At 50.2% G+C, this 15,469-nt stretch overlaps 1 protein-coding gene across 1 annotated transcript in view; it reads left to right on the forward strand.

Annotated features, from left to right (window-relative positions):
- The first annotated feature begins 8,112 nt into the window (after nt 1-8,112).
- Nucleotides 8,113-15,469, forward strand: part of BICRA (BRD4 interacting chromatin remodeling complex associated protein) — an 81,910-nt gene continuing 74,553 nt past the window's right edge. The window contains exon 1 of the mRNA XM_066373866.1: nt 8,113-8,148. The gene's annotated coding sequence lies outside the window, so the exon portion shown is untranslated. The remainder of the gene's footprint in view (nt 8,149-15,469) is intronic.

A 15,469-nucleotide genomic window follows, 5' to 3' on the forward strand; every position in this document is an offset into this window, starting at 1 on the left:
ATTAAAAAAAAAAAAAAAAGAAAAAGCTGTGGTACATTTATACAATGGAATACTATGCAGTCACAAAAAAAAAACACAAAACAAATAAAGCTTACTTTTTGCAACAGCATGGATGAACCTGGAGGTTATTATGGTAAGTGAAATAAGCCAGAGTAAGACAAGTATCATATGATTTCACTTATATATGAAATCTAATGAACAAAATAAACTTAGAACAAAATAGAAACAGACTCATAGATACAGACTGACAGCTGTCAAAGGGATCTGGGTGAAAAAGGTGAAGGGATTAAGCAAAGAAAAAAAACCCTCATAGACACAGACAACAGCATGGGGATTGCAGGGGGCAAAGGAGGTGGGGTGGTAGAAGGTGGTAGATGGGGGATAAATAGTGATGGAGGGAGACTTGAGATGGTGAACACACAATATACGGATGATATCTGAAACCTGTATCATTTTATTAACCAAGGTCACCTCAAAATATTCAATACAATTTTTTTAAAACCTCTGCTGTAGAAAGTAGAAAATTACTTAACTTCATTAAGAATCTGCATCAAGCCTGACCAGGTGATAGCGCAGTGGATAGAGCGTTGGATTGGGATGTGGAGGACCCAGGTTCGAGACCCCGAGGTTGCCAGCTTGAGCGTGGGCTCATCTGGTTTGAGCAAAGCTCACCAGCTTGAATCCAAGGTTGCTGGCTCGAGTGAGGGGTCATTTGGTCTGCTATAGCCCCCCCCCCCGTCAAGGCATATATGAGAAATCAATCAATGGACAACTATGGAACCACAACAAAGAATTGATGTTTCTCATCTCTCTCCCTTCCTGTCTGTCTGTCCCTCTCTCTGACTCTCTCTGTCTCTGCCAAAAAAAAAAAAAGAAAAAGAAAAAGAATCTGCATCAAGCTTCATATTTATTAATTAATTTTAATTCATTAACTAATTAATGTTCATTTATGTATTTTATTGATCAGAGAGAGAAAGACAGGAAGAGAGAGAGGGGGAGGAGAAATATGGGAAGCATCAACTCATGGGGGTGGCTCCAGCAGAGCCAGTGACTTGCTCAAACCACAGACCTTGGGCTCAAGCTAGTGACTTTTGGGCTCAAGCCAGGGACTCCATGCTTAAGCTGGTGGCCTCGGGGTTTTGAACCTAGGATCTCAGCATCCCAGGTCAAAGCTCTATCCACTGTGCCTCCATTGGTCAGGCTTTATTGAATTTATTGGGGTGACATTAATTAATAAAGCTATATAGGTTTCAGGTGTACAAAGCTTTATGTAGTTTTTAAAACAATGCAACAAAAGTCAGAAACTTTTTAGGGGCAAGTGTAATATGGTGGTTAAAAGGATGAATTTTGGAGCAGGGTTGCCCAAATCCTTATGGCTCCTGATTTTGGCAATTCTGTAACCTCTCTGCGACTTAAATTTCCTCAACAATCCAGGGATGATATTAGAACCTCCTACCTGCTAGGATCTTTGGGGCATTCATTGAGTTTATCCATGCACCTAGGCCAGCAGCGCTAGCTCGGTTAAGCATTACTTATAACTCCATCATCTGGTAGCCTAGAATATTTGTACTCTAAGCATGCGTGGTTTCCACAGCCATCTAAACCATGCTTCACAAACCCTGTGGTGCACTTTGCAGAGAAAGTCTTTACAAGTAATTTCCGCAACAGGTCAAAATTCATTAGCTGCAGGAAGTCTTTCATATCCTCTTCTCCAGATCTCCTTGAACAGGGAGTAATAATAAACTGTTAAAACCGGACAGTGCTCTCCTCTGCCCATCAGTTCCTCCAGCCTGACATTGTTTCCCCCAGGAGGCTGTCTTCCATTCTTAGTGTCCTGTCCTCCTCGTTCTCCCCCTCCCCCAGGCATAGCCCAGGAAGTGTCCCCTCCCGCGCAGCTGGGATGTTAAATCCGCTGATTACCAAATCGCTTAAAGCAACAAATAAAGCCACTCTCTGGATCTGAGTCTGGGTATCTGGTGGTGCATGAATGAATGATGCAGAAATTCATTCCCGTCAAGTCCTCACCGCGCCCCCCCCCCCCATGCCATTGCAGGGTACCGGGAGCGCAAGTCGCTTATCTCCATACCTAAGTCAATACATTTCTTAGAATGTATTGGTTCAAGGTATGGATACAAAGGGAGTTTTCAGAACATATTTTTGTTTACCCCGGTTTGTTTTGCCTTATGCGTTTTTATGAAAACAAAAACAATGCTTCCCACATCTTGGTTAGCGTTTATCAAGTAACGAGAGGAAGCCTCAGCCTGCCAGCTCCCGCTGCTCGCATCTGCCGAGGGTACCCCTTTCTTTAAGGACCCGTCCTAGAGCTTTGGTGGAGCGAGTTGCGGTGGGTGGCACCTGCCTCCCCGAAGCTGTCAAGCGCGGGCCTGGGCTCTCTGGAGTCCCGCCCCGCGACCCGGGCCGATTCAAATCCAACCAATAGCAAAGTGTAAACAAACCCGGGCCCCGCCTTCCGATGAATAATACGTACTTCGGGTGGGCGCGAGGTTTATTTAACCCTGCGGGATTAGGGGCGGGTTGGAGCGGTAGCCCCACCCCTAGGTTTGGGCCAATGGACAGCCAGACCCCGCCCCGCGTACTTGCCGCGCTGAGGACCCGAGGCTGGGCTGGGCTCACAGCTGCCTGATTTGGTCGCCGCGCGGGGTGTAGGTTCTCCCTGCGGGTCTGCAGGGCTGGGAGCCGGGGCTGCGCACACTCGCTGTACCAGCCATGTTTAAAGGGAGCGGTCAAAGGGCAGAGGTCGCCCCGGAATCGATGCCCTCTGAGTCTCCTTTTCTTCCCCGGCCCGGCGCTAAAACCGGGATCCTGGAAAAGTCTGACGAGAACTTTCTCCTCTCATGCCCCGTTGAACGAAACCTGGAAGGGCTGCAGGGGTATTTTAGGATTGGGCAAGGCTTTTTCTTGTTTTGTTCGTCCTTGTTACTGAAATGTTACATACTTGAGGAGTTATACGCCTGAAGCCTATATAGTTGTGTTGATTGTCACTCCAATTAAAAAGAAATGTTACGTACATACAGAAAAATGCAGGGATCATAAGTGTGCTGCTTGACTGAAAACTAAAAACACCCATGGCACCAGCACCCTCCTAGATCAAGAAGAGAGAAACTGGGTTGACCGTTTTCAACTTTCTGCGAGGGAGGACCGCGATGGGCGTGGTTTAGACTTTCAGAGACCCAAACCATTTATTTTAAAAGGAAGGAAGGAAGGGAGGGAGGGAGGACGGAAGGAAAGGAAGGAAGGAAGGAAGGAAAGGAAGGAAGGAAGGAAAGGAAGGAAGGAGAGAAAGAAAAGAGCTCTGGCGGGGTAGTTCAGTTGGTTAGAAGATGGTGCCAACATGCTGAGGTTGCGGGTTCGATTGTGATCAGGGCACATACAGGAATCAACCGGTGATGGCATGAATAAGTGGAACAACAAATTGATGTTTCTCGTCCTTTCTTCCTCTCTAAAAATCAATATAAAGTAAAACGACTGCTCTTTGTAGAGCGAGGGCGATCGGGCTACACATTGACTAGGGTCCTGCAGGGAAGGAGCCGGGCTGCTGGGCAGGAAAGAGGTGCAAGAGGCAGTTAAAAGTAGAGGGAATCCGGTTGAGAGAGCTGGTGGTGGAGTGCAGGGTGCGGAAGGACTAGAAGTGAGAGCGGACAGGATAGAAAATGCTGCGGCACATGGGGGGAGGGTACCGGGGCGCTCCTAGCTGGAGTGTTCGGAGGGTAAGAGGGACTTGCAGCAAGTGCGCTGGATATGGAAAAAGGAATCAGGCCCCAGGGAAACCACACGTTAGTTGTCCAATGTACTGGACCTTTCTACAGTACATAGGGGTTTTTCTGACATTCCTTTTTAGCTGTACAGTTATAGTTAAAACAATCCATTCAGTGATTTTCAACCTTTTTTTTTTTTCATGGCACAAACACACACTAATTACTAAGGTCAGTGCCCCTGACTAAATACAACCATTTTCATCTCATGGCACAAATAAATTAGTTACTAAGGAAGAAGAGGTCAGGGCCCCTTTTTCTTTAGTAATTAGTTTATGAGCGCGTGAGAAACAAAGGTTGAAAATCACTGCAAGGTCATGTAGACATCATGGGGTTTTCATAACCCCAAGGCCAATGTCTAGCTAGGGCTATGCTTGTTGAGTGGCTGCAAAGGCTTATAGAAGAAGCCATTTGCCTCACAGCAAAATGTTTTTTGAGCCCTTTATTGAATCAGCAAACATTTGTGAGATGTCCATTACCTGTCCAGCCTAATGTTAGGGAATATTGTGACTCATATGGGATTAAGTCCCAAACTGGCAGGCAAGGACCCTGTGCCAGAGGCCAGAGGTCACAACATAATTGTTGGTCAAGGAAGGTGGATGGATGCATCTTCTCCGGTCCTAATATATTACCTCCATATGCTGCTTTGTCCCTGTCCCAAAGGAGCTTCCATGTCCATTGTCCCATTTCATCCTTTTCTGTAATCCTCAAAGTCTGAACTTTGAGGACTGACAGAGCTGGGTTTGAATCCCTAGCTGCGTGACTTTGATATGGTTTTTTACCCTCTCTGAACCTGTTTCTCTTTCACAAAAAAGGTGGAATTCAGATTTAAATGAAAGTCAGAACTTTCCCAAGGGGTTGTTATTACAGTTCTCAGAGTTTATCAGAGGAGGGAATTAGTTAGGATTACCTGGTTAATATGTATTAATGGGGAGGTAAACATATGTCTTCCAGTTTTAAGGCATCAAAAAAAAAAAAAATCACCTGCTCTGTGGTGGCACAGTGGATAGAGCATTGACCTAAAACACTGAGGTCGTCGGTTCGAAATTCTGGGCTTTCCTGGTCAAGGCACATATAATCAATTATGAGTTGATGGTTCTTGCTACACCTGCCCCCCCTGTAATATCAATAAAATAAAATAAGATGGTGGACATGCCTGACCTGTGGTGGCGCAGTGGATAAAGCATCGACCTGGAAATGCTGAGGTCGCCGGTTCGAAACCCTGGGCTTGCCTGGTCAAGGCACATATGGGAGTTGATGCTTCCAGCTCCTCCCCCCCTTCTCTCTCTCTGTCTCTCCCTCTCCTCTCTAAAATGAATAAATAAGTAAAAAAAAACTACAGAAAATAAGATGGTGGACAAATATACGGTGGTGGAAAATTATTTGACTTTGGGTAATGGGCACACAATACAATGAACAGTTCAAATGCTATTGAGATGTTTCCTTGAAACCATTGATCAATGTCACCCCATTAAATTTAATTTCTAAATTAAAATATGGATTTGACCAACGGATAGATGCACAGATGTGGTAAAGCAAGCAGTGTAACAGGCAAATCAAGGATGTGGGTATTTAGGTTTCACTGTATTTCTTCCACTATTCCATGTTTAAAATTTTTCATAATAAAATGTTTGGGGACAGATTATGATGTCTGACTATACATTCCCATTGGACAGATGAGAAATTGGAGAAGCTGAAGTGACCTGCCCCAGATTCATTTGGTGACTCAGAGACAAAGTTGTGACACCACCTAGGCATACTGGATTAGTCTCCACCCTGGCTAGGTAGCCCTGTGGTAAGTAGATTAACCTGTCTCACTGCCAACTCAGTTAATGTGAAACTCACAACTTGCATGATTCTCCAAGGGAAGGGGTGTGTCACCCCTAAAGGACAGCAGTCTTTTCCACTTGAACCCCTGCTGATCCTACACTAGCCTTGGACATTTGATCTCCCAGGGCTTTTGACAGCCAAGGTTTGGGGCTATTTGTTGGCTTCCTTCACACCCAACCCGGCCCATTCCAAGTGGTATATGGCTGCACGGGCCATTTCCCCAAGAGATCAGGTGTGCCTCTGGGAGGGTGGGTATTGTTTATGTCATTAGTTAGCAAACCTAAACCTTTCTTGAACACTGAGTATAGGCACCAGGGTGAGGGATACCATAAGGCAACAAGAAACTTGGGACCTGTGGTGGAGGCTGGGGAGAAACCAAGGCTAAGTGACCTATTCTATTTGCTTACTTGCCCCTAATAGACTGTGTGTTGGCTGGGGGGGGGGGGGGGAGGGCAGGAACCAAGGTGCTCTTGGTCACCACTATATCACTGGGGCACACTAGATACTTAAACAATGTTTCCTTTATAAATAAATAAACTTGGACAGTCACACTCCAATGCCTGAAGTTTGCCAACTTTGAGCAAGCCAGTCCCCAAGTTCAGAGTATCCCAGGGGCTGGTAGCTGTGAGGCAGTGCCATCCAGCTTCGATCAGGTCCCACTTCCTGGTTGTGTGCTTTGGGCAAAGCATTTCCCTTGTTTTGTACATTGTAAGGTGGCAGTAACTAAAAGCCTCCAGATGAGGGGTTATCAGAGGTCTCTTCCCAGGAGGCAGTGCTAATGCCTGGAAACATCATTGTACTTGGCACTAGTTAATGAATACTCCAAATGTAGTTCAATCATAGCCAATGGAAGGGCAAGCTACAGAAAAATAAAATTTCAGTGTATCTATTGCTGTTCCCAGAAGGGTCACTTACCTCCAGTGCATGACCACTGCTAGATTTACCCCTCTCTTATGTTTGGGGCAACCCATGTGTCTCCTTTTGAAAGTGAGTTTCTTTTTTATATAATAATAATAATCTGTCAGCACTTATCTGATACTTCCTACTAGGTGCTGCTCTCCTTGACAGCTCATTTCCTCCTAATGACCCTATTATTTAAAGATGAGGAAATGGAGGGACAGAGAGGTGATGTAATTTGCTCAAGGTCACAGAACAAGGAAGTGGCAGAGGCAGGATGTGAACCAGGGGTTCACTGGCTTGAGTGAGGGCCCTTAACCACTGTGGTTTCTTTAACAACAACAACAACAAAAGGTTGTTTTAAGGAAGAAAAATGTTTAAATAACATGAAAGTATCACAAAGATACTATTATACATGCTAAAGCTTAAAAAAAATAGAGATATGTCTGTCACTCATTTATTCAACGCACATTTACTGATCAGTGTCTGTGTGCATAGAGCTTTTTCTAGGCTCTGGGGAGACAGAAGGTACTTAGAAAATATAAGTTCCTTTGGTCTGTGCGTCCCGGGAGGGCTGTCTGAGTCTCAGCTGGGCCCTCAGCCGCGCACAGGGTACACAGTAGGCGCTCACCAGCATTCCCTGAATGAACGCGTTAATCAATGTGCCGCCCGCGAGGCTTTCACCGCCAGGTGGGGCGGAAACGGACCCAGCACAACCCGGCGACTTTGGGGCTTCTGGGAGTCCCACCAGCGCGCCTCGAGAGTCCTCGAGGAGGATCTGCGGCAGGGCAGACCGATGTACCCGGAGCCCTCCGCAAGGCCGGCGCAGCTCGGCAAAGGCTGATTGGGGTGAGTGATCCAGCCAGCCAGGGATATCGGCCAGTCGCCCCGAAGCTCCGGCCGCCTTCCACCCTTATGGCTCGACTCCCGGTTTCTTCGCGGTTCCACCTACGAGACCGTCCCTCCTTCTCCATCAGCGACTCCCGCTACCTTTTCAAACCACTGCACCCTCCTGCCCGGCGACCGTCCCCCGAATCGGCGACCCCTCCCCAGCTGTGCTGCTGGCCGCCCGGGGTCTAGGAGAGCGAATCCCTTTAGATTTCCCCCCAACCCGGAGCGTGATGGCAATTTCAGGAGTTCACCGGAGTCTGGGGAAGTGCGCCCCCAAACACCTGGGACTGGGCTGGGTAGGGGGCGGCGCTGGAGAAAGGAGCCCCCTCCCTGGGCGACCGCAGCCTGCCATTCGCTCGCTTGCCCGCCGCTCCGCGCCGGGAGCCCTGGCAGGTTTGCCGGGCGCGGGGCGGGGCTTCCCCAAGCCCCTCCTCCGACGAGGGCGGAGGGAGGAGGAGGAGAAGGGGGGGCGGGACACAAACCCTGTAAAGGTTTTTTTCTTTTGCATTTAATTAAAAAAATAAATATATATTTTTTGCAAACCCGAGGGGTCCTCCTCGGAGCGAGCGCGGGGCCGGGGCGCCCGGGCCGCGGCGCGGGGCGGCGGCGGGGACCCGGCGGAGGCTGCCGGGCGGCCGCCATGCGATCAGGCAGTGCGCTGACCGGCCCGGCCGGTCGGCCCCTTCTGGGTCCTCCCTGTGCAGCCCGTGCGGGGCCGTCTCGGAGACCCCGCGCCGACGGCTGCTCAAACATCAGGGTGAGTTTCTCACAATGTAGCAATTTCTCTTTAAATCTCTTAACTCTCTCTACCTGCGAGTCGGGGCTGTGACAGGGCGCAAAAGCGAGGGGGGAGTGGGGGTTGGAGGCGAGGGTGTGTGTGGGGGGAGCCGGAGACGGGGCCGAACCCACCCCCCCGACACTCACACACTCAGCCCCCCAACCGGGGCGCAGCGTCCGCTGCCTCTTTTTTGCTCGGCGCCCACCGCCCCCGGCAGCCCCCCACCCCCCGCGTCTCTCCCACCATCACCGTCGCCCCGATCCTGAGGGGACCCCCTCTTCCCGGCTCTCCTGCCCAAACCCGGCTCCCGGTGCCTCCACGGCCCTCCCGCCGGCTGCCGGGGATACAATGGAGCGGCGGAAAAACGAGACCTAACGTTCCACGGGGGGAGGGGCGGGGAGACCCCCTCTCCCAGCCCAAGGGCTCCCTCCCCTCGCCCTGCTCCCCGCCTTTCAGGGAAGAAGAGGGCAACCGGGCAGTGGATGATGATTTCCCGGCTAGAGGCGGAGAGCCTTCATCTCCTCCTCTCGCCCATCTCCTTGCGCCCCCTCCCCAAATACCTCCCGGGGGTGCCGGGGCGAAACGGGGCCTCCAGCAAGCTGGGAGGGATGGACGTGGAAGGAGGCCATCGGGTCTCCCCCTCCCCATCGCCCCTAAACAATGAAAGGAGTTGACTTGGTCTCCCACTCCCCAGCAGTGAAAGAAGTTGACCCCCTCCTCCTGCGGCTGGCTGGCCCTGGAGGGGGGCCGTTACGGGGGGAGTGAGGAGGGAGGTGAGCCTTACCCCTGTCACCTCCCAGGATTTGGGGCGGCCCCCCATCTCCACCCCTTCGGCCCGGGAATGGGAGGCACCAGGCCCAGCCCGGGCACCGCACTCGGGTGGTGACCTTTAGACAAAGGCAACCCTTTCCCTGGGGTGAGCCCGGGCGAGCCGGGCCCCTGCGGAGGGCGGCCAGGCCGCGGGCACCGGGAGGGAGGGATGGAGGAGGGAGGAGGGATGGAGCCATCTGGTTTTCCCATCCCTTGCTGCCCCTCGGCTGCTTCCCCGGCTGCTGTCACGGGCGGCCGCGGGGAGACAAGGGACCAGGGGCTGCCCAGGCCTTGGGCCGCGGCCAGCAGAGAAGCGGGCGAGGAGCCGCGGGAGGGCTCTCGGGCTGGGGCGCGGGCGCCGGCGCCAGCGGTGATTGGAAGGCACTGTGGCTCCTTCCTCTCCGTGCCCCTTTGTTTTGCTTTGTGGTTCTGAGCAGCTGAGCTTCCCGGGAGGTGGGGTCAGAGGCCGCAGTGTCAGCTCTCCCGGGAAGGCGGGGGTGACAGGTCCCAGCCTTCCGCTGTTCCAGGACAGGGGGCTGCAGTCCTGACAAGCAGCCCCCTTTGTCACACAGTCCTCCAGTAGTATCACAAGGATCTGGGCTTGTACGGAGCGTCTGCACTTCCCTCACACCTTTCCGAGGGCGCTTGTCTGGGAAACAGTTGTAGAAACACCCAAGACACCAAGGCCTGAAATTTATGATAAGTTCTGAGAGCTTTCAAATTCTCACCTGGGGTGGGGGTAGAGGTGGGGGCTGAGGCAACTCTGACCTCAGGGGTGATGGTAGAATAGGGGAGGTGACAGCTCAGGTATTACCCCTTACCATGTGTGGGGTCAGGTGGGACTTAAGGGGCTCATCGATTCCTCCACTCTCCCCCAAAACTCCCCCACACCTAGAAGTTGGAAATAACTTCATCTCCCTAACTAGAAAGCATTATGGCTGCTGCTAAGTGCATTATTCACTGGCCACAACTGGGGGAGGAAGTAGGGACTGTTAGTCCATTTTGCAGACAGGCTAATGGAGGCTCAGAGAGGTTAAGTGGCTTGCCCGGGGTCACACAGCCCCAATCTGTAACCCTCTCAGGTTTCTTCAACTCAGCTCAAAGCTCTTGGGTTCTCCTGTACCCTCTTTGGCACTTGGTCCCTTTGATTTGAGTTGAATTGGGTCTCAAATATAATACCTGGACGGAGCTGTCAGAGTGCTGGTTTGGAGAAGGGATAGGAGCACCTGGAAGCTGGGCCAGGGCAACATCATTTCACCTGGGGCTGAGCAGAGCATTTGCCTGTGGGAGCTGAGAGTTGGAGGTGTGTGAGTCAGGCCTGACTGGGGTCACCTGGAGCTGGCCCCATTATCGCCTTCCTCCTCCCCCTGAGCTGGAACTTGCCCTGGCTTGCTGCTACTCAACCCTCCAGGGAGGGAAGCTGAGCTGGTGGGGACCTGGTCGTCACTCTGCCCCGTGACCTTCTGTGGTGTCCTGGTGCAGTTGGCAGGGAACTTTTCTGCCCATTTTTCACTTGGACTGACTGTCACACTTTTGCTACCACTCTTTGTCCTTAGGGAGGTCATGCAACTCCCTAGTCCTCAGTTTCCTCATCTGTAGATGGAAATAATTATACTTTCCTTAGCTGACCCTGAGGGGGGTGAAAGTGTTATCCAAACATGCTGTTTTTATTTCTCATTCAGCAGATGGGATGTGGCATGCCTGTAGGGTAGAGAGGACTGTTGGTTGCTGGGCATTTTAGGGTGTTAGCATAAGGCGTCCACCCCTGAGGATTTCCCTGTGGTGAGTGAGGCCTACCTGTAGATAATTCCACTTAGGTGACATACCCCTTCTGTGTCTTTGACTCGGGAACCTATTCTGTTAACATACACTGTACTGAATCAGTCTTTGGGGGCTTGGGCTGAGGGAGGGGAGCTGGGGAGGGCCCTGCATACTTAATAAGGGAGGTGACTCTTGCCATTATACAGATGAAGAAACTGAGTTCAGGGGAAGCCTGTTCCATGGCTGGGGATGGTGGGAGAGGGGTCCATGTTTGTCAGCAGAGCTGGGGAGACAACATTTTGAGGGAGCACCTGCCTCCCCAACTGCTGTCCTCTCCTTGATGTGCAAGTATCTTTCGGAGATGACCTGCCTAAGCTATCATAATTCTTGGGTGGGCAGGAGAAGGGGGTTGTAGGCCTTTCTATGCTGAATGTTTCCTGAAAGTAGGAGCAGATTTTTTTTGAGGGGGGAAACATGAGTAAGGCCCAAGAGAGACAGGCCTATACCTCACTCCTCTCCCTGCTGACTTCCTTCCCTGGGGATGTGGGGTCGTGGTCCCCTTCTCCCCTCCAAGACGCTGTGAAAGGACCAAGGGTTCAGTGCCAAGCCCTGAGGTCTGGTGGGAGTGCTCCCGGGTATGGGGCGGGTTCTCCAGGTCCAGCCACCAGCAGAGTTCCCGTTAGCCTTCCCTGTAGCTCTCCCCTATAGCTGTCTTGACTCCTGGTCTCAAGAATGCAAAGGGCTGCTGTTGGGGGGAGTTAATTGGAAACAGGAAAACATGGCATTCCTTTCCAGCTGGCCTGGGTTTGGAAAGCAACTGAGGGGCTGCCTTTTTCCCTTTCTTGCCCGGCAGGGGAGAGGGGTTGGGGGGGCATGGTTATCTTGCCCTGGTCTCTTTTGGATCCTCACCCCACCAGGCATCCGTTCCCCGAACTACACATCCGCGATGTAAAGTATTCCCCCCCATCAGAAATGAGTTGCCTCAAACTTATTCACTGTTCACATCCAGTTTGTCCCCTCTCTGAGGGCAGAGGGCCTGCCTGAGAGTTGGCTCTGCAGCATAGGATGTGTCACACCACAGACACATGGGAAATGTTTGGTTGAATTGTCCCCAAGGAGTCTGTCCTCATTCCTTCTCTCGAACTCTCTCCTGCCTGGAGTACCAACCATTATTAGAGTTTTGTCCCCATTGACGGCATGTGTCTTGGTGACATGCAAGTCTCCCCAATGGGGAGAGAGAGAATGTTTTCTAAGACATTTCTAGTTTGGTGACAGTTTGTGTATTTGTGGTGGCGGGATCTGTTGGCAGGAGAAGCAGGAGAGAGTGCCTTTGTTTCGTTAATTGTTCCCAGTGAAACTTCCTGAGGGCCTACTGTGTGCCAGGGCCCTGGGGTTTGGTTAGGATATTGGGACCCCATCCTGGAGGAGGCTGGAAGTAAGTGTTGTATTTAGGTCTAGATTAGCTGTGAATTCTGTCTGGGTGGTCTGTTAAGTCTCCAAGGAGGAAGTTAACTTCTTTTTCTCGCTCTCTTTCTTATTTTCTAAATGATACATGCACATGGGAGACATTCAAAGTAGTAAATCTTCCTCTCCACCCCCACCCCCGCGTCCTTGGGACCCCAGCTTGCCTACTTAGCGGCAGCTCCTCAATTCTGATGTTCTGTACACACATTTACATCTATGTGTGTATCTTTAAAATATACATATCCAGTGTGCAGCTGGTAGCATGCTCTTCCCATTGCTCTGCCTGTGGCTTTTTTCATTTCATCTCCTGGGAGACCATCCGTGTTTTTCTTGACTGCATGGTGTTCTGTGGAGTGGTGAATCTTCCTTGACTTGACATGGATGTGATGTTTCCAAAAGTTTCTGCGTGTAGAGATGGAAGGCATGCATCCACTTGTCTGATTGGGAAATGGGTATGCCTATGGGATAAACTCCTGGAAGTGGATTGCTGAGCCTGACATTTGTCATTTGGTCACTCTTAGGAGGTCCATTTGCAGCCACATCTTTTTTTTTTTTTTCTGTGATACAGAAAGAGGGACAGATAGGGACAGAGAGACAGGAAGGGAGAGAGATGAGAAGCGTCGATTTTTCGTTGCGACACTTAGTTGTTCATTGATTGCTTTCTCATATGCGCCCTGACCAGGGGGCTACAGCAGAGCGAGTGACACCTTTGCTCAAGCCAGCGCCCTTGGGGTTTTGAACCTGGGTCCTCCGTGTCCCAGACCGACGCTCTATCCACTATGCCACTGCCTGGTCAGGCTGCAGCCACATCTTGAAGGAAGTCATTCTCCCTCCTGTTCAGTTCATCCAACCTGTCCAGCCCTAGGGTCTTGTGTTGTGTGAACCCTTTGCGTCTTCCTCCTGTCTGTGGCCTGCATCAAGTGCTTGCCAGTTAGTGTGGAGATCAAGAGCCCAGGATCAGGAAGCCAAACTGTGTGTTGGCAGAAGCAAATCTTGCTTCTGCCTCTTGTGGACCGAATGGCTACAGCCCAAAGGCTTGTTTACCCTGGGCCTTGGTTTTCCCCGCTATTAAATGGGCTCATCTCAGTACCTACTTTGGGAAGGTTGTGAGGATAACTAACATCTATAAAAAGGTCATGGGTAGCTAGTACAGTCAATGGCAGTGTTGTCTGTCCTTCTTTGTCAGATCTTTAGCCTGGGGCTTTTTCAACCCAGTTAGCTGAGCCATGAACTCCCTATATTGGCAGGCATGGGAGGGAATGCTGGCTCCTCCACTCAACTGGAACAGGACCTTGGGCAAGCGATCCCTTTTGTGGATCTCAGTTTCCTTGTCTGTAGAATGGGCCCATGACAGCTCCCTTGTGGGGCCTGCAGGGAGGGCCTAGTGAGGCAGTGTTCTCCCCAAGCTGAGCATGCAATGGGCTTTCAGGAACTAGCAACTGAGGTTGCTGCTGTTTTCACTATGATTACTGTTCTCCTGTGGGAACCAGGCTGACTTCTCCATTCTGAAAGGTCCCCATTATCTTCCCCAAAGGCACATGGGAACAATGTTGGCATTCTAAACTGGATGACCCATAGCAGGCTGCTCTGGCATCAGGCACAGCAATATGACTCTGGAAACAGGCAGGATTTCCCTGCTCTGTGCCTCAGTTTCTTCATCTGGAAGAGTGGGAATGACAGGTGATCCACTGCAGGTGTACTCACAGATATTCAATGCCTGGCATATAGCAAGCACTCAAAAACTTAGTGTCTGGGATGATTACTAATATCAAGAAGTGTAGCAAAGTCTCCCATGAGATCAGACCCAAGTCTTTATTGCCTTCCCCCCAAAACCTTTGGCAATTAATGTTGGCATTTTAAACTGAGGGTAAGGTGCCAGGCAATCAAATACCCTTTTGGTCTCAGTTCCTCATCTGTAACAACTTCCATCCTGGGGTTGTTATGAGGCTTAAATGAGTGAAGATGTGAAAAGCTTTTTTAAGACGGCATACCTTGAAGGAGTGCATAGTAAAGGTTCACTTTGTTTATATGTTAATTATTAATATTCATAAAATTATTATTTTAACTTTTTATCATGGAAATCTTATTTATTTTGTAAAGATTTTATTTATTGATTTTAGAGAGAGAAGGGGGCAGAGGAGCGGGAAGCATCAACTCCTAGTAGTTGTTTCTTGTATGTTCCTTGACCGGGCAAGCCCAGGGTATTGAACCGGTTACCTCAGCGTTCCAGGCCAATGCTTTATACACTGTGCCACCACAGGTCAGGCTTATCATTGACATATTAAAGCACCCACCAAGCAGTGAGAGAACAGCATACTTAAGTTCTCTGTGCCCGTCACCAGCTTCAACAAATTTCTGCTGATTTCCCTGGTCCATTATTCCCTACCTTACTTTTTTTTTTTTTTTTTTTTTTGCTAGAGTACTTTTGAGTAAATTTCAGATATCCTATCATTTCATCTGGATTATTAGTGTTATGAATGATATTATTATTTCTGGGGTCCAGAATCAGTTTTACCTCTTCCAGAATCTGCCCTGTTCAGAGAAGGAGGACATTTATCCCATTTCACAGGTTGGGGAAACTGAGGCAGCAGGGACTGAGATTTGGTGAGGTTGTCCTTTCTCTTCTTTGGTGTTCACTTCCTTGGGGCCTTGGTGAGGTCCCTGTCTTGGCTACTGCAGGCCTCACACCCTGGGTGCTATTTATAATTACATGGGTTTGTAGGTTAGCGCTTGGATATGGACAGTGTGGGCTTAGGTTATGGTGGCCTATACAAAAATCGTTTCTGTAAAGGGCGAGTCTGAAAGATTGGCCAGTGACAAGGGGTGGATGTGATGATCCAGAGGTGTGGGATAGTTGGGTCAGCTGCCCGGGTTTGAGTCCTCTCTCTGCTCCCTCTAAACTTGTGACTCTGGGGCAAGTTCTCTCATCCCAAGTTAGAGAATCAGAAGTACAGGAATAATACTAAATAGCTCTTTCAAGAACCTTTGTACCTGCCTGACCTGTGGTGGCGCAGTGGATTTTAAAGCGTCAACCTGGAAACACTGAGGTTGCTGGTTCAAAACCCTGGCTTGCCTGGTCAAGGCACATATGGGAGTTGATGCTTCCTGCTCCTCCCCCTTCTCTCTGTCTCTTTCTCTTTCTCTCTCTCTCTCCCCCCCCCCCTAAAATGAATAAAAAAAAGAACCTTTGCACCCATTAAGTAAGGCCCTGCATGGAAAAGTGTTTTGAAAGCACCTGGCTTAGCCCTGGCCAGATAGCTCAGTT

Source organism: Saccopteryx leptura, chromosome 3, assembly GCF_036850995.1.
Source record: "Saccopteryx leptura isolate mSacLep1 chromosome 3, mSacLep1_pri_phased_curated, whole genome shotgun sequence".
NCBI classification, from domain to species: Eukaryota; Metazoa; Chordata; class Mammalia; order Chiroptera; family Emballonuridae; genus Saccopteryx; species Saccopteryx leptura.